The sequence below is a fragment of the Artemia franciscana genome, chromosome 16 (assembly GCF_032884065.1).
Source record: "Artemia franciscana chromosome 16, ASM3288406v1, whole genome shotgun sequence".
Classification (NCBI taxonomy): Eukaryota; Metazoa; Arthropoda; class Branchiopoda; order Anostraca; family Artemiidae; genus Artemia; species Artemia franciscana.
Genome location: NC_088878.1, coordinates 12,087,719 through 12,107,439, shown reverse-complemented (window position 1 = coordinate 12,107,439; position 19,721 = coordinate 12,087,719). Strand labels below are relative to the sequence as shown.

Below are 19,721 nucleotides of genomic sequence, written 5' to 3'. Positions count from 1 at the left end.
TACTGGACCTTTCAACAATTCCAAACAGAATAGCTTTCTTTCAATTTTGATCAGATATGTTTTTGGGGAAAGACAGACTTGGGTTGGCTGATTGCCCTCCATTCACTTTTGACTCTTAAAAGGGGCAGTAAAACGTATGATTTCCAATGAAATGAGCTCCTTCCGATCGAAAGTTTATACGATTATCCGTTCCATATGAGCCTTATATATCCCAGGCATAACTTACAACCCTTGCTCATGGGCTCTGGGGGATTGTGTCCACCCTAAAGACGCTGTTACATGTTTTTTTTGTTATTACTAACAAAATGTGTACTTCACAATTTCAGTTGAATGCGTGTTAGGAACAGAGGATGTCAGGGAGGGGGGCTAGTTGCTTTCCATCATGTTTGACTCTAAAAAGGGAGCTAGAACTATACATTTCAACTCAAATGAACCTCTTCTAAAGTTCATATGACCACCCCTTCTATGAAAACGTTATATAACCCTGGGGCATAACTTACAACCCTTACTCCAGTCTCTGGAGGATTTCTTCCATCCCAAAGGTCTTATTATATGGTATTTGGACTCTTTTTGACCAAATGGCTATCTAAAAAATATTTGATGCATTTCTAGAAAATACGACGTAGGAGGGGGGGGGGGCTTTATATGGTCACATTCACTCTTAAAAAGAACCAGAACATCTGATTTCCAATCCAATGAGCCCCCTTCGAATTTTATACTGCCGCAATTTCCATAAAAACCTTATTTGCTCTCAGGGCATAACTTACAACCTTTACGCCGAGGGCTGTGGGGGGATGTCAACCTCAAAGACATAATCTTCAACTACGCTTAATAAATTACCCATCTCAACTTTTTTTTTAGATGTGTTTTAGGAATTGGTAGGCGTGGAGGGGGGCTTGTTGCCTTCCAATCACTTTTGACTATTATGAGAGGTCCTTTCAATTTCCAATCGAATGAGCCTTAATTACAACAAATGGCCATCTCAAAATTTCTATCAGATACATTTTGGGAAAATAAGAGGTGGGGAGGGGGGGGGGGTGAAATCAATCCTTCGATCACTTTGAATCTTAAAAAGCCTTACTAGAACTTCTGATGACCAATCCAATGACCCTCTCCAAATTTTATACGACCATTATATGTCTCATTATATGGGGCACATAAGACCATTATATGGCCTTATTATACCATCATTTTACTGACCATTATGCCGACCATTGTACCATTATACCGACCATTATATGGGCATATAAGGTTCTATTAAAACCTTATATGCCCCAGGGCATAATTTATAATCCTTGCGCTGAGGGCTTTTTGGGAGTGGGGGTGTCATCTTCAAAGACATAGTTTCTGGACCTTTTAACTACGCTAAACAAAATGACTATCTCAAAATTTGATTGGATGTGTTTGGGGGTATGGGCTTGGGAGGGGGGCTAGTTGCCCTCCAATCATTTTTGAAATTTATAAGGGGCACTAGTCCCTTCAATTTCCAATCGAGTGAGCCTTTTTTGAAGTTTCTGCGACAACAAATTGGTCATCTAAAAATTTCTACCATATACAATTCGGGAAAATGCAAGGTGTTCGGGAGGGGGTATCCACCGTCCAATTACACTGAATCTTAAACAGGGTAATAGGACTTCTGGTTAGGAATCCAATAATCCTCCTTCGAAGTTTATACATCCAACCTTTCAAAAGAAAACCTTATATAACCCCAGGGTACATCTTGCAACCCTTACCCTGAGAGCTGTGGGGGGAAATTTTTATCCTCAAAGACCCAATTTGTAGATCTTTTAACCACCCTGAACAAAATGGCTATCTCAAAATTATAATTGGATATTTTTTGTAAAATGGTGGGCGTTGGAGGGGGGTTCGTTGTTCTCTAATTATTTTCAACGATTAAAAAGTGAACTTGTCCCGTCAATGTCTAATCGAAAGAGCCTTTTTCCAAGTTTCTATGAAAGCAAATGGCCATCTCAAAATTTCTACCAGATGTTTTTTGGGAAAATACGAGGTGTGGGAGGGGGGGGGGCTACCAACAGTCCAATCACTCAGAATCTTGTAAAGAGGACTAGAACTTCTGATTGTTGCTCCAATGAGCTCCCTCTGAAATTTATATAATCACCCTTTCTATATAAACTTTATATGCCCCGAGGGCATAACTTGCAACCCTTGCCCTGAGAGTTTTTCTTTAGGGGGGGTGGGGCATCATCCCCACAGACATAATGACTGGATCTTCCAGCTACGTTGGATAAAATGGTTATCTAAAAGTTTTGATAATATGTTTTCTGGGAAATAGTGGGAATAGAAAAGGGGTTAGTTACCCTCCAATTACTTTTCACTATTAAAAAGGCATTAGCCCTTTCAATATTCAATTGGATTAGCCTCTTTCGAAGTTTCTACGACCACTACTTTGATGCGAAGTGCCATGGTCTCAAATAAACCAAAAACGACCAACAAAAAAGAATAATAATTTATTGTTCACACATTGCTGTTTACTCTGGCAGTGCTATTGGGCTGCCTACGACCAAAAAACTGAAAGGCAAATAATTTTTCACACATACGTTTTCCACAAGGATATTTGATAAAGAATTTTGAATAGCTATTATTTTCTGCATAGTTAACAAGTCCCTAAACTCTGCCTTTGGGAATGACATGACCCCTATTAATTTCTGGGTATAAAACCGTAGGCTATAAAATTTGCCCATCTTTAAACATCGTATTTTTTATTTTGAAATGCATGGGCATTTTTCTAATGAGGAGGATTCCCTGGGTAAATTTTACACCAAGGTTGGGGGGGGGGGTTCCTTGACATCCTCTGAAAAATGGTGAGATGCTAAATACTTAGAAACATTCAACTAAAATATTTCAAAAGAAGCAATATCAAATTTAAAGCGAACAGAAGCTATTCCGTATATAAGGGGCACTGCCTATGACCAAAAAGATTGAGAGTCAAATAGTCCCCTTTTCACACCTATGTTTTCCCCCAAAATATCTAATAAAATTTTTTAAATAGATATTATTTTCAGCTTAGTTGACAAGTCTATACTGTGCCTTTGGGAATGACATGACCCCTATCTATTCTTATGTATAAGGCCATAGGCTATAAAATTTATCCATCGTTAAATATTGTTTTTTTTAGTTTGAATTGCATGGACATTTTTTGATTGGGGAGGAATCCCTAGTAAATTTTATATCGAGAAGGAGGGGATTCACTAACATCCTTTGAAAAACGGTGAGATGCTAAATTATTACGAAAATTATATACAAAAAATAGATTTACAATTAAATTACAAATAAAAAATTATTTAGAAAAATATTTGCAAGAAATAGGCTTCGAAATCAATCAAAATTTATAGTCAGTATTATGGATACAAAAGATGTTGATTGTTTATCCGTCTTCTTATTTGATTTTGTGTTGATTCAGTGCTAACTGCACATTAAACTCGTGGAGATTTATATTTAATGTTTACAAACATTGGTTGAAGTATAATTACCCTTGAATTATCCCATTGGTTTTTTTTAGTCATTCATTAATTTTATTTTAGAACGAAAATTACAATTTCAATAAATACTTCTCCCCAAAAATATTTTATTTTTACGTCAGTGTTTACCATTTATTCAGTAAAATTCAAAATTTCCTATTTTCCTTATTTGTAGTTTAGTAGTCAGGCTGGGATCGTAAAAAAGTTCTTAGAATGAAAATTGGTCCGTGAGCTAAAAAAAAAAAAAAATCTCGAAATCACTGCTCGAAACACAATTAAAAAATGACGTGATATCGAATGATCTCGAATATTCCTCGGGTTTTTCTGTTCACAGCGCTACCTATGTTAAACTCAGTTACCGCCAAGTGTTTCTAAAAGAAAAGAGCAGCAGGCTTAGCACGCTGCAGTGAATGAAAATGGGTATATTATTTTATTTAGATAGGTTGCTAATGATGTTTTTGGAATAGGCTGCTAATAGTTTTTTTTTAAACAGTCAATACAATATTCTGTTTTAGGCTGGAAGTCTAGAAAATAGGGTCTTTAAGATGAAAGTAGCCTAGTTATTATTAGCCTAACATGTTTTTCCTGTGATTTCACTATAGCCTACTTTGCCTTCAAATCTCACCCTAATGCGCAAATGCAAAGCCTAAGCTGTATATTTCCCTGGCTATGGGTTTTATGGCTCTTGGTTTTGTTAGCATTGATTCAATTTTCAGAGAGAAGGGTTGAAATATAGGCCTAACTGATATATTGCAAAATACATAGAAAATGTAGAATCTCAGTAATGGGCCTTTTTAAAATTTGCTGCAAAATTATATTTCTGAGCTAAATATGGCTAGACTTGCTTCAGCCGTGGGTTTTAGTCTACAGTTGGAAGTGTTGAGAAAGAAGTAGCCTAAGTTAAGAAAACAAATTTTGTTTCACAATATGTAGGCAAATTGTAGTTTCCTCTATGACTTATTCCCTTATTTGCAAATATACGGGCCAAATTAGATTTCCCATGCATTTTCCAAGGATTAAATAGGCCTAAAAAAATAAGTTTTTTAAACTGAAAGTAAGGAGCAACATTAAAACTTAAAACAAACAGAAATTACTTTGTAGGCCTATATACAAGGGGTTGCTTCCTCATCAACGCCCCGCTCTTTATGCCAAAGTTTGACTCTTTCTCTCAACTCTTCTTTTTAAAACAGTAAAAAACTTCAGTGTAAAGAGTGGGGCATTGATGAGGAAGCAACCCCTTTCATATACAAAGTAATTTCTGTTTGTTTTAAGTTTTAATGTTGCTCCTTACTTTCAGTTATCCCAACCAGGTCCAGTGTCATTAGGGGAGGGGGCAACAATCTTGGAAAACACTTAAAGAAGAGAGATCAGGATGAAACTTGGTGGAAAGAATTAGCACAAGTCCAAGATAGGTGACTGACATAAGTGGACCAGATCCACTCTCTTAGGTGTAGCTGGGGGGGGGGAGTAATTCAGAAAAATTAGTAAAATGAGGTATTTGTAACTTACAAACTGGTGATCATATCTTTACTGATAAATCTATTTTTAGGAAAGAGTGACAGAATGAGAAAAAAAATACAAAAGAAATATAAATTAGGGTATGAATTTGTCTATCTAAGGGAGGGGTAGAGGGTAAATTGAAGCCATTTTAGGAATGGTTCAAGTATGTCAGTTTTGAAAAAATCTGTTCTCAGAATTTTATAGTTCTTCCTTTGAACAGACCTAATTATACACTATTGCCCTTTAAAAGTAAGGAAACTATTTCAAAATACTATCATTCATAAAAGTGTACTACCTTTTTTTAATACCACTTTTCCCTTTGATGTTCAGATATATACCCCAAATATATATTCTCATTGAATTTTTTATCATAAAACTTTTCTTTCTGCTGCTTGGTTACTGTTAATTTAATTAGAAGAAAGATATAAGCTTGAGAAAAGTCATTTGTAACATTCTATCTTGGGTATTGGCTTGGATAACTTTCTGCATTTTGGTAATTATACTAAGAAAAGTAGCAGCAAACTAGAGCCTTTGTTTTTGTATATTTAACTCTATTTTTGCTTGGCCAGGTCTAATCTCAGATAGATATCTTGATTTTAAAAATATTTTTTCAATGTTTTGACAACAGGCTTCTAATCTCAAACATAAATAGTTGAGATTGGTTGATATGTAAGACTAGACTAGTTGGGAATAACCAACTACAATCTTGGAAAACTAAAATCATATACATACTGCACAGATTTTAACAAATTCAATGATGAAGCAGTCTACTTCTTAGATTGTAAGTTAGAAAGTTTACAAGGATTTAACTGTTGAACTATCCAACTAATCTTTTGTTTAGGATTGAACAGTATTTTCCAAGATTAGACTAAAGCTTTAAATGTACATATTAGAATAAGCTCCAATATTGAATATCATATTTTTTAGGTGCTATTATATTCTAGATAATCACATTCTCATGAACAAAATTTAGAAAAATGATCAAACTATCTAGTACAACAGTTCAAAATAGGGATGATTACTGTTATACTTTTGTCATGGAAAGGCAGTGTGGTCTTTGAAGTTAACTATCTAGTTCTTGGTGTTATAAGAAATTTTACACCCAGTTTGGTAGAAATAAAGATAGATGGTATCCTAGACTAGGTAAATTAGATAAAGAAAAAGAAACAGTAATGGCTACACCCTACTGCAATTTTATAGGTATTACAACTATAGTTATAACCAATTGCGACAAGCTTGAAAGCTTACTGTATTTGGTATTAATAAATAAATAAATACAGTATTTAGTTGAACATGGCCCATACCTTTGCAGAGTGTTCACATTACGATAAAGCAGCTAATCCAATAGATTTTGTTGTTTTAAACCAAAGACTGTTAGGATCAATACAAGATACAAGGGCATATAGGAGTACTGTTATTGATGTTAAAAGTAAAGATCACTGTATAGTAGGGTTTATGGCTAATTCGCTGCTGAAATTAAAGAAAAATAACTACATTTCAGGAAGGTATGCTTTTAGTAAACTTCATGATGATAATTCAAGAGAAAATTTCCAAGAACAGATGAATACCAAACTCGATAGTTTGAAACTTGACAGTGTAGAAGATGGATGGAATAATTTTTGGAAAGTCATATGTAAAGTTGCTGATAAAGGTACTTTTTTTTTAACTTCAGCTTATATTATGTGCTCAGTCTCATTGAGAGACAGTTTTTGGTCTTGCTTCAATTTTCTTGCCCAAATTGACAAAATTCTTGCCCTGATGCTTTAAAAGAAAAAGGCTTTTGCCAGCTTTGCCTCTTGCTCAGACTATCAGTCTTGGGTTTTTCTTCAATTAGCCATGTCTCTAACTCTTTTATTTTAAGACCACCAGCTTGATTTTAATTCTAAAATCCAACTGTTTTAAATTCGCCTAAAGATGTAAATCTATTAGAGGTGAGAAAGAAAAAAATTACAACAAATAAATTCGTTTTTTATGGGCTTCTGTCAATTAAATATAGAATATTAACTTAATTCAGGAAGGTTTAGATTTCTTATTTTAAATTATGTTATGAAAGAGAGAGAAGAAGAAGAGGTTTTATAGCAAAACAACGGAAAGAAGCGCATCAATTAAATTATATTTAAGACAAAATTACAATTTAATATAGCTTTTTGAACAAAATTGAATATTTAAACCTAATTCTAAACAAAACAAAAATTTATAGCTGAAATCAAATTCAAAACATTAATTTTTTCTTGATTCCATTATGAGGCACTAAAATTTTGAAAACAGAAGCCTTACTTTTAATTTAAAAGTTTGAAGGGCCATTGGAAAAAAAGGCTGTACTAATATCAATGATATTGTTTTTATGGTAATTGGTATTAACCAAGTGACATGTAGCAATCGCAAATTCTGTCTGTCTGTCTGTCTTGGATTTGCTACTTCAGGCACTTCCAGGCAAAGTAGGACAATGAAACTTGGCAGGTGCATCAGGGACCGGATGTACTAATATCAATGGTATTGTTTTTATGGCGATTGGTATTAACCAAGTGACATGTAGCAATCACAAATTCTGTCTGACTGTCTGTCTGTCCTGGTTTTGCTACTTCAGGCAGTTCCAGGCAAGCTAGGACAATAAAACTTGGCAGGCGCATCAGGGACCGGACCAGATTAAATTAGAAATAGTCATTTTTCCGATTTGACTATCAAGGGGGGGGGAGTGCGGGGCCAGTTAATTTGGAAAAAATAGAAAAAATGAAGTATTTTTAACTTATGAACAGGTGATGGGATATTAATGAAATTTGATGTTTGGAAAGATATAGTGTCTCAGAGCTCTTATTTTAAATCCCGACCAGATCCGGTGACATTGGGGGGAGTTGGTGGGGGGAACCTCAAATCTCGGAAAACGCTTAGAGTGGAGGAATCGAAACGAAACTTGGTGGGAAAAATAAGTAGAAGTCCTATATACGTTATTGACATAACCGGAACGGATCTGCTCTGTTTGGGGGAGTTGGGGTGGTGGTGGTTAATTCTGAAAAAATAGAAAAATGAGGTATTTTTAACTTACGAAGGAGTGATCGGATCTTAATGAAATTTGAAGTTTGGAAGGATATCGTGTCTCAGAGATTTTATTTTAAATCCCAACCGGATCTGGTGACATTGGGGGAAATAAAGGGGAGGGGACCTAAAATCTTGGAAAGCGCTTAGAGTGGGGGGAACGAGATGAAACCTGGTGGGAAAAATAAGCACAAGTCCTAGATACGTGATTGACATAATCGGAATGGATCTGCTCTCTTTGGGAGAGTGGGGGGGGAGGCTTAATTAAAAAAAATTAGAAAAATGAGGTATTTTCAACTTACAAAGCAGTGATTGGATCTGAATGACGCTTGATGTTTGGAAGGAAATCATGTCTCAGAGCTCTTATATTAAATATCGACCTTATCCGGTGAAGGGAAAATGGGGGGGGAACCTAAAATCTTGGAAAATGCTTAGAGTGGAGGGATTGGGATGAAACTCGGTGGGAAAAATAAACACAAGTCCTAGATACCGGATTGACATAACCGGAACGGATCTGCTCTTTTTGCGGGAGTTAGGGGAGGGGGTTAATTCTAAAAAATAGAAAAAGAGGTATTTTTAACTTGCAAAAGATTGATCGGATCTTAATCAAATTTCATATTTAGAAGGACCTCGAAACTCAGATCTCGTATTTTTTATCCCAAGCGGGTCCAATGTCATTAGGGGGGGGGACCAAAAATTTTGGAAAACGCTTAAAGCGTAGAGATCAGGATGAAACTTGGTGGAAATAATAAGCACTTATTTTAATTATTTATTTTTAACTTTCGAATGGGTGACTCAGGACCTTGGAGGCCTGACTCAGGACCTGAGTCACAAGGACCTTGTGACTCAGAGCTCATATTTTAAATCTCGACCGGCATTAAGCTTCTGATTTTTCTTTTAAAGCAATCTATTGATTCTTAGAACTTTGCTAGAGCTCATACCATATGAGCTCTTAGCTCTTGGCTCTTTCGACCTCGTCACAAGTGCCATATGAGCTCTTAGCTCTAGTTACTTGAGAAATTTTTAAGATCTGCGTTTTCCCAGTTTGGAGCAACTGTCAAAAGTTGCCATGAGAGCCTGGCTGGTGTTGGTTATGGCCCAAAGAAAACATGAGGTAGGCAAACATCTGTAATCAGTGTTCTTGCCGTTACCTAACCGGTGTAATTGAAGCTGAAATAGGCCCTAATGAAAGGTATAAATACGTCTGGGAAAGCTTAGTTTTAAATAAAGGAGAAACAAGGTAGTTTGACCATTTGGGTGAGGTCGGGGGGGGGGGTGGAGAGGTGAACATCAAATGATGAAAGGTAAAAACACGTGTGAAATGTATAAAAGGAGTACCAAAAAGTAAAAATTTGAATGAACAATATACGGTAGCAATTTAAGGAGGAAGGTCAGAAAGCTACCTCGAGCTGGAGGCATGGGAATTTAGATTGTAAAAATCAGTTATGAAATTGAAAAACAAACAGTAGCTGGTACAAAGGAACGATAAAATTTACTGAGAGAGACGGGGTTATTTTTAGCAGAAGGGAAAGGAACCAGAAATAATTAACAAAAGAAGCAGATCCAAGATCTAAGAGGGGCCTAAGAGAGTCCCCCTGATAAGGTTGATGCAAAAATATGCATAGAAAAGGGATGTCAATTTTAATAAGATTAAGAAAAGCCTGAAGACTGGGGGGGAGGGGGCTTCAGAAAATAAATAAATATCAAACCAAAATGCTCAGAATTTTGAATTTTTTACGTATAATCAAGACATCTGGAAGGGTTCGTTCTAGAAAGTAGTTCTATTATAAGAAATAAATCATTAGACTGATCCAGAACCCTTTTCTGGTATTTCACTTGGAGTAATTTAAAACCAACGTTTTTGAAACATAATAACAATTCTGTGTAGTAAGTAAAGTATACTACATAAGAGAAAATATCGGTAGACGGATCAGAAGGTCCTCCCAGTGGAGAGGGACATGGACAGGAATATGTTAGTCTAAGAATACGCAAGTGCCTCACATTTTGGGCCCATAAATACTTATTAATTCAGGGTTATAGATTTTATATTGTTTGATCCTATCCGGATTTTGTCTAATACCTTTGGCATGCGGTTTAATTTGATGTGACGTACAAAAATCAATAAAATTCTAGTAATTTGAGTTTTACTCTCATTATCTCCTGGGCTCAAAGTAAAGCTCCTATGATGTTAAAACACTCTAGGTCACGGGCATTCCGAATCCCCCCCCCCTCTCAAAATTGATATCCGAAAGATTGCACCTAAGGTTGTTTATTCCCTAGTAAATGTTTTGCTGTCTTAGCCAACCTCATCGAAGTTTCAAAACTATCCCATACTATTTAGTGTTGCTGTTCTTAATTTGAAGAAATGGTTGGATCCACTATCAAAGAGGTGATATGTGCCTGAACAACCAAACCCTGTGGAACAAACACCTTTGATGCAGAGTCTGTTTTGTGGAAAATCTTTTCCGTAAGAGAATACCGCTGGAAAACCCCGCCCTTTCACTAGAAATTCCCTTTGGGACCCTCATCTCTACGGACTATTCCCTCTGCAGAAAATCACTGAAGGAAAATTTATTTCTTTTAAATCTTTTCTTGTTTTTTTTTTGTGGTTGGGATTTGAGCTCTATTATTGGGTTGAGAAACAGAATATTTTAGTTGATTTGCTTGTTGATTTGAAATGAGGGATTTTAGCCAATCGTCCGTTTGAGCTTTCGAAAGACTCCTAGATAAAGAAGGTTTCCTTTCTGATAATTAAACTAAATAGAAAATTATACTAAGATGCTAAATAAATATTTTTCAAAAGTAAGATCCAAATAAACACAAGTATCTTCTATTCTATCTCTTACATTACCCCTCTGTTTTTCCCTCTATTCCAAGCCTCCTCATCTACCTGGTTCCCCTTTCATTTACCACCTCTTATTAGTAAATTTATTTCTTCACCTTTTTTACGTGGGTGCACCTCTTCGTTCTGGACAATGCTTTCATATTCCCTTTGACAGAGATAAGTCTAGTTTTATCTCATCTTTTAAAGTTGTCAAAGTTTTTTTTACATCTGGTTTTATATTCATAGCTGCCATCTATTTTATTGTCTGAGAAATCACTCTTTATTTAAAAAAAAAAGTTCAGAGTCTTTAAATTGTGATAAATTGTATCATAGCTTCACATATCTCAATCCATTGGGTGTATTATAAGATTTTCAAAGGAAACATCCCTGCCATAAAATTTACAAGGTATTTTAAAGTTCATTTTTTCAGCCACGGTTCTCATGGGAGTAAGGTCCACAGAGTCATTCACTTACGCACAAAGTTGCAGAGACACTGATGGATGCTATTCTCCTTTTATTTGTGGGATTCAGAATGTTTCCATCAAGAAAAAGGCTGTAAAAAAAAAGAAAAAAAAATATTAACGTAGGAAAAACCAGATTATGACTCAGTGAAGCTTACGTTTAAAATACCCAGTTCAAAATTAATATACCAGAAAGAATTACTAAACCTGGTTAATTGTCCAATTTTAGTAAAAATTATGTTTTGAAATAATAAGACTTTTAGGGGCGTTTTATACTTTCACTTAACGAGATCTGTAATTACTTAAATGGGTCGGCAGCCTAATATCTATTTTGTCAGTGTTTGTTGTCAGAGTTTTTGTTGTAACTCTTTACAACACAAGTGGTTCTAACATTTTTCAAAATAATAGAAAATCTATTGCATATATGCAATTCAGTGTGTATATTTGCACACTAAGGGGGGAGGGGGGTTGTAAAGGCATTTCTGTGGTTAATAAATTACTTAAGGTATGCTAGTTTTCAAAATAAACTTCCTACCCTGACAGTGTACTCCCTTCTCCTGATAAACCCATTTATTGCTTTAATAACATATTTTCTGTTATTTTTTCCATTGTTTAATCTGTTCTAGTACTGCTTGTCTTAATTAGCCTCGAATATATCCAGTTTAAAATGAGTGACTGTGATGAATATTTGCAAAAAAAACTTTCAAATGTGTAAAAAATTTGAATCTTACACGGAGTGTAGCTCATGTGTATGTAATGCTTTTTCATTCGATTTGGGTAAATATTTTACCTATGATAAACTTGAATTTCCAGTTTTGATTTCCACTGTGTCTGATTTTTGCAAGCAGAAACTCGTATGCACAGACAAAAGATAATGAAAAGTTTTGCTAAAATGATCTATAAGTGGAACAGGAGGTATAGGGATACCACCGTTTAGCAACGTCCACATTTTTCTCTTTGATATTGCCTTTGATAACACATGTCTGAATTGATATGGGAAGTTCTAGTTTTCTTTTTAAGAGTCGAAAAGTGATCGGAGGGCAACTATCCCCCCCTCTCCAACATCCTTTTCCCCAAATATATCTGATCAAATTTTTCAAATAGCTTTTTTATAGTCCACCTGTCATTTAACAGTGCCTCTGGGGTAGACACAGCCCCCCAGAGCTATGGGGAAAGGATTATAAGTGGTGCCCTTGGGACATGTAAGGTTATTGTGGAAGGGATGGTCTTATCAACTCAGCAGGATGCTCATTTTATTGAAAATGGAAAGTTCTAATTTTATTTTGAACAATTAAATTTGATTGGTGGGCTATATGCCTCCCACGCTCCCCCCTCAAGTAATCCATGTGTCATATAACCCTCGCCACATATTGCTTTTTATCTCATCTTTTAAAGTTGTCAAAGTTTTTTTTACATCTGGTTTTATATTCATAGCTGCCATCTATTTTATTGTCTGAGAAATCACTCTTTATTTAAAAAAAAGTTCAGAGTCTTTAAATTGTGATAAATTGTATCATAGCTTCACATATCTCAATCCATTGGGTGTATTATAAGATTTTCAAAGGAAACATCCCTGCCATACAATTTACAAGGTATTTTAAAGTTTATTTTTTCAGCCACGGTTCTCATGGGAGTAAGGTCCACAGAGTCATTCACTTACGCACAAAGTTGCAGAGACACTGATGGATGCTATTCTCCTTTTATTTGTGGGATTCAGAATGTTTCCATCAAGAAAAAGGCTGTAAAAAAAAGAAAAAAAAATATTAACGTAGGAAAAACCAGATTATGACTCAGTGAAGCTTACGTTTAAAATACCCAGTTCAAAATTAATATACCAGAAAGTATTACTAAACCTGGTTAATTGTCCAATTTTAGTAAAAATTATGTTTTGAAATAATAAGACTTTTAGGGGCGTTTTATACTTTCACTTAACGAGATCTGTAATTACTTAAATGGGTCGGCAGCCTAATATCTATTTTGTCAGTGTTTGTTGTCAGAGTTTTTGTTGTAACTCTTTACAACACAAGTGGTTCTAACATTTTTCAAAATAATAGAAAATCTATTGCATATATGCAATTCAGTGTGTATATTTGCACACTAAGGGGGGAGGGGGGTTGTAAAGGCATTTCTGTGGTTAATAAATTACTTAAGGTATGCTAGTTTTCAAAATAAACTTCCTACCCTGACAGTGTACTCCCTTCTCCTGATAAACCCATTTATTGCTTTAATAACATATTTTCTGTTATTTTTTCCATTGTTTAATCTGTTCTAGTACTGCTTGTCTTAATTAGCCTCGAATATATCCAGTTTAAAATGAGTGACTGTGATGAATATTTGCAAAAAAAAACTTTCAAATGTGTAAAAAATTTGAATCTTACACGGAGTGTAGCTCATGTGTATGTAATGCTTTTTCATTCGATTTGGGTAAATATTTTACCTATGATAAACTTGAATTTCCAGTTTTGATTTCCACTGTGTCTGATTTTTGCAAGCAGAAACTCGTATGCACAGACAAAAGATAGATGAAAAGTTTTGCTAAAATGATCTATAAGTGGAACAGGAGGTATAGGGATACCACCGTTTAGCAACGTCCACATTTTTCTCTTTGATATTGCCTTTGATAACACATGTCTGAATTGATATGGGAAGTTCTAGTTTTCTTTTTAAGAGTCGAAAAGTGATCGGAGGGCAACTATCCCCCCCCTCTCCAACATCCTTTTCCCCAAATATATCTGATCAAATTTTTCAAATAGCTTTTTTATAGTCCACCTGTCATTTAACAGTGCCTCTGGGGTAGACACAGCCCCCCAGAGCTATGGGGGAAAGGATTATAAGTGGTGCCCTTGGGACATGTAAGGTTATTGTGGAAGGGATGGTCTTATCAACTCAGCAGGATGCTCATTTTATTGAAAATGGAAAGTTCTAATTTTATTTTGAACAATTAAATTTGATTGGTGGGCTATATGCCTCCCACGCTCCCCCCTCAAGTAATCCATGTGTCATATAACCCTCGCCACATATTGCTTGAGGGAAAGGGTTTCAAGTTGTGCTCTGCGTGCATATAAGGTTATTGTGGAAGAAGTGGTCATATCAGCTTTCGAGGATACTCATTTGATTGAAAAATTAAAGTTCTAGATTTCTTTTTGAGAATCAAAAATGATTTGAGGGCAAAAAACCTCTGGAGGTGGGGGCAAGGGCCGTAAGTTGTGTCCTGGGGGTATTTAAGGTTATTTTTGAAGGAGTGGTTATATCAGCTTTGGAAGAGGCTGATTTGATTGGATATTAAAGGCTCTAGTTTTCTTTTTGAGAGTCAGAAGTGATCAGAAGGCAACTAGACTTCCCCCCTAATGGATTGCCCCTCCAAATTTAACAGATCCAAACTATGAGAGAGTCCTCTTGTGCAAACTTGTCCACGTGTCTTAACAATGCCTCTGGGTTCGACACCTCTCCCCCTCGTCCCCCAGAGCTTAGGGGGAAGGGCTGTAAATTGTGCCCTGAGCGCATATAAGGTTATTATGGAATTCATTATTATCAAATAATGTGAAATCTAAAATTGGTGGCACATATTAACCCTTTAAAAATGTATTAATTCTATCATTAGTTATATCATTCCACTTTACATTATTTTCGTAGGGGAAAGAGATTTTTCATGGTACCCTCATTCTTTGACTTTTTGTTTTGTTATTCAAACTTTTTAAAAATAAAATTGTCAGTTATTAGCGCCCTTGTCATATTACCCTCCTTCTCCTAAGATTTTGCTCTAGATCTAACTTCTCAAATATATACTTTTTTTTTTCAATATTCAACACAGGTACTCATGCTAAACTGGATATATTTGAGGCCACTTAGCACAGCCGCAATTACAACGGACTAAACAATGAAAAAAATAAAATAAAAGAAAAATATTTCATATAGGCATTAAATGGGTTTATCAGGAGAAGGGGGTACACTGTCAGAGTAACGACTATTTTGTTGAACAAATATTATATTGAACGACTATTATTGAAAACGAGTATAGACTAACGAAATCATTAACAACAGAAATGAAGTTTACAACCCTTTCCTCGTTAATGTGAAAATATATACTCTGAATGCAATAGATTTTCTATTATTTTGAAAAACCGTTAGAACAATTTGTGTTGTATAGTATTCAAGTTCAAGTTTTATTTCAACATTAATAAATAAATAAATAAAATACAACACTTTCGCGCTGGGGAAAACCTATGAGGGTTTATATTCGTGCGAAAGTCCACATATCTACTTACCTATAATAACAAATCCAATCTCTCTTACTCATTAATACACAACTCTCCCTCCCCCTTTCATTTCTCCCAACCCCACCGTACCCTCCTGCCCACCCTTACCTCTCTAGCCCACCCGTACTTCCCTAGCCCACCCTTACCTCCCTAGCCGCACCCTTACTGTAGATGAAGGAGGGTCCCAAGTGGAATTTTTCGTAAAGGGATGGTTTTTTTTCCAGTGGAATTGTCTAACGGAGAAGTTTTTCCACAAAAGAGAGTTTGCTTCAAAAGTTCATTTTTATTTTTTATTATTAGTTTTTTTTTTACTCTAACTATTGGCTGGTGGAGATCCTTGTCAAAATATCTGTTTTTATATTCTCTCTTCGTTTGCCCATTGGCTAGAAATATCCGTCAATTTCTAGATAATAATTCTTTGTTTGTTGTCGTATGTCATAGTTTTTTTTAGTTAATAAAGCAAACGTTTTTTGTGCAAAAACCTTGTATTTCTAGAAGTGCATGCATTTCTTATCAAATTAAAGTCTACGCAAAAAGCTGCAATTTGACGCAGGTCTCTACCTAAATTAGGATGGTGAAATTCTTTTTTTTCTTCAAAATAGTAATTTCAACAATACCCTGCATTTTATGCGTCAACTTTATGATATTAATTTGGATTTTCTTATCATTCATACAACTTAAAAAAAAAGTACAGAACAAAATGTGAAAAATATAATTTGGTAGTTGGATAAAATAGATTCAAGGCTATTGATTATTAGCAAAACTAACTCGTTAAGTTAGGGAAAAGTTTCAATCACTTTAAAAAATATAGTAATCAGTCAATGGATCAATATAGAAAAAAAAACCTCCAACGGTAATTTCGGGCTATTAAAATATATCAGATTATACACACACATACAGAATATATAGACACCCTACAAGCAAGTACAGTCTTGTTAAAATCTGGTTTTTCATTGCCCCTCTAATTTATTTTAATTGATATTGAGAAATAAAGGCTCTTTGTGACTCTAACGAAAAATTTGGGAGAAGGGGGTCCTAGAAAAACATGAGCAGTAGTATACTCTGTACTGAAAAGAGTAAATGAATAAAACTACAGGAATATAGTCTTGGGAGAAAACTCGGATTTGCAAAAAGACGTAGTTCAATCATGAGAAGATGGAAACACACCTAAATTCTTCGAGTTTGTTCTCCCCCCACTCAACACAAAAAAATGTACGTAGAGAATTAGCTAAAAAGTTCAGGCTTGTGAGAAAAGCAGACTTCGATCTCGTTTACTGTTTTATCCAAGTTTAAGATCAAACTCAAAAAGCAATTACAACTTTTCACGAAGTACTGAGTCTTTGCTAGGTAATTTGCTGCTCCTGACGAGTCGTATGGTCCACGTTCATTACCCCATATGATCTTGAAGGCTGAAAAATTCTGAAAAATTAGAAAAAATGAGGTATTTTTAACTTATGAACGGGTGATTGGATCTCAATGAAATTTGATGTTTAGAAGGATATCGTGTCTCAAAGCTCTTATTTTAAATCCCAGTCAGATCTGGTGACATTGGGAGGAGTTTGGGGGGGGGGACCTAAAATCATGGAAAACGCTTAGATTGGAGGGATCGGGATGAAACTTGGTGGTAAAAATAAGCAGAAGTGTTAGATACGTGATTGACATAATTGGAACGGATCCGCTCTATTGGGGGGGGGGAGGTAGGGCTAATTTTGAAAAATTAGAAAAAATGACGTATTTTTAACTTACGAAGGAGTGATCGGATCTTCATGAAACGTCGTATTTAGAAGGACTTCGTAACTCAGATCTCTCATTTTAAATCTCAACCGGATCCAGCGTCATTCGGGGGGGACCGGAAATCTTGGAAAATACTTAAAGTGGAGAGATCAGGATGAAACTGGATGGGAAGAATAAAAACCTGCCTAAGATACGTGACTGACATAACCGGACCAGATCTGCTCTCTTTGGTGGAGTTGGGGGGGGAGGTAATTTGGAAAAATATGGCATTTGTAACTTACGAACGGGTGACCAGATCTTAATGAAATTTGATATTTAGAAGGATCTTGTGCTTTAAAGCTCTAATTTTAAATTCCGACCAGATCCTGTGACATTGGGGGGAGTTGAAGGGGGAAACCGGAATTCTTGGAAAACGTGAAAATTGGGGTATTTTTATCTTACGAATAGTTGATCGGATCTTAATGAAACTTGATATATGTATAAAAAGATCTTATGTTTTAAATGCTCCATTTTCGACTCGAATTGGATCAGGGGACATTGGGGGCTGGAGGAGGGAAACATAAATCTTGGAAAACGCTTAGAGTGGAGAGATTTGGATGAAACTTGATGGGAAGAATAAGTTCTAGATACGTGATTGGCATAATCGGAACGGATCCGTTCTCTTTGGAGGAGCTGGGAGGTGTTAATTTGGACAAATTAGAAAAATTGAGGTATTTTTATTTTAAGAACACGTGACCGAATCTTAATGAAATTTTTATTTAGAAGGAATTCATGTCTCTGAGCTCTTATTTCAATTCTCGACCAGTCCTGTTGACAATGGGGGGAGTTGGAGGGGGAAATCTTGGAAAACGCTTTGAGTGGAGGAATCGGGATGAAGCTTGGCGGATAGAATAAGCAAATCTCCTTGATCCGTGATTGACGTAACCGTACTGGATTCGCTCTCTTTGGGGGAGTTGGGGGGAGGGGTTCAGTGATTTGGCGAGTTTGGTGCTTCTGGACGTGCTAGGACGATGAAAATTGGTAGGTGTGTCAGGGAACTGCACAAATTGACTTGATAGAGTCGTTTTCCCAGATTCGACCATCTGGGGGGCTAAAGGGAGAGGAAAAATTAGAAAAATTGGGTATTTATAACTTACGAGTGGGTGTTCTTTTTTTTTTAAAAAAAGTTCTTTTTTTAAATCTTGACCGGCATTAAGCCTCTGATTTTCCTTTTAAATCAATCTTTTGATCCTTAGAATTTTGTTGGAGCTCATACCATATTAGCTCTTGGCTCTTAGCTCTTCTTGCCTCATCACAAGTGCCATATGAGCTCTTAGCTCTTGTTTTTTCAACTATGTTGTTTTTTAGGGGATTTGTATAATAGAAAGTAAGTGTAGTAGAAGTGCAAAAATTATTAATTTGAATTTTGTATTTTGGTCAGGAAATGGTTGCCACTTTACTGCCTATTTTCATCTAATTAAAGCTCTGCATTATATGACATATCACCTCCTCTGTTCATCCTAAAACATTAAAATAAAGGCCAAACTCTTTAGAACTTTAATAAAAGTTCGTAAAGTATATACTTAAAACTAAGTATATGAGTCGAAATGCTCCTTCCAAGGTCGGAGTAACCATTTAAGAAAAAAAACTTTCGAAAAAATGTTTATAAAAGAAGGTAAATAACTACGTGTTAATTCTGTTTATCTAGCTGGTATAGATGGGTCTCTGAATTCTCATTTTGAATCAGAAGAATGGTATTGATTTTTTCCAAACATTTACTAATAAAATGTTAATAAAATGTTTCTTGCGCACTTTCATTTGAAAGAGACTAATTTCTAATGGTTTTTATTGCACTTGGTTATTTACCAAGTGACACATAGCGATTGCAAATTCTGTCGGTCAGTTGGACCCGGTTATGCTAGTTTAGTTACATCCAGATAAGCTAGGACGATGAAATTCTGCAGGCGTATCTGGGACCAGACCTGATTAAATTAGAAATAGTCGTTTCCCCGATTTGACCGTCTGGGGGTGGGGGATGGGGGACAGTTATTTCGGAAAAATTAGAAAAATGAAACATTTTTAACTCACGAACGGGTGATCAGATTTTAAAGAAATTTGAGATTTAGAAGGATATCGTGCCTCAGAGCTCCTATTTTAAATCCCGACCGGATCTGGTGGCATTGGGGGGGTTAGGATGGGAAAACTTAAAATCTTGGAAAACGCTTAGAGTGGAGGGATCGGGATGGAACTTGGTGGAAAAAACATACACAAGTCCTAGATACGTGATTGACATAACTGGAACGGATTCTCTTCTCTTTGGGAGAGTTGGGGGGAGGGTTAATTCTGAAAAACTAGAAAAAATGAGGTATTTTTAACTAACGAAGGAATTATCGGATCTTAATAAAATTTCATATTTAGAAGGATCTCGTAACTCATCTCTTATTTTAAATCCTGA

At 35.6% G+C, this 19,721-nt stretch overlaps 1 long non-coding RNA gene across 4 annotated transcripts in view; it reads left to right on the top strand.

Annotated features, from left to right (window-relative positions):
• The first annotated feature begins 3,846 nt into the window (after nt 1-3,846).
• LOC136037082 (uncharacterized) overlaps nt 3,847-19,721 on the top strand; it is an 89,967-nt gene continuing 74,092 nt past the window's right edge. For 3 of the 4 annotated variants that reach the window (XR_010619861.1, XR_010619862.1, XR_010619860.1), the window contains exons 1-2: nt 3,854-3,899; nt 6,481-6,630. This is a non-coding gene — a long non-coding RNA (uncharacterized LOC136037082). Of the gene's footprint in view, nt 3,900-6,480; nt 6,631-19,721 lie in introns of all 4 variants that reach the window. The other variant, XR_010619859.1, reaches the window with a different exon arrangement.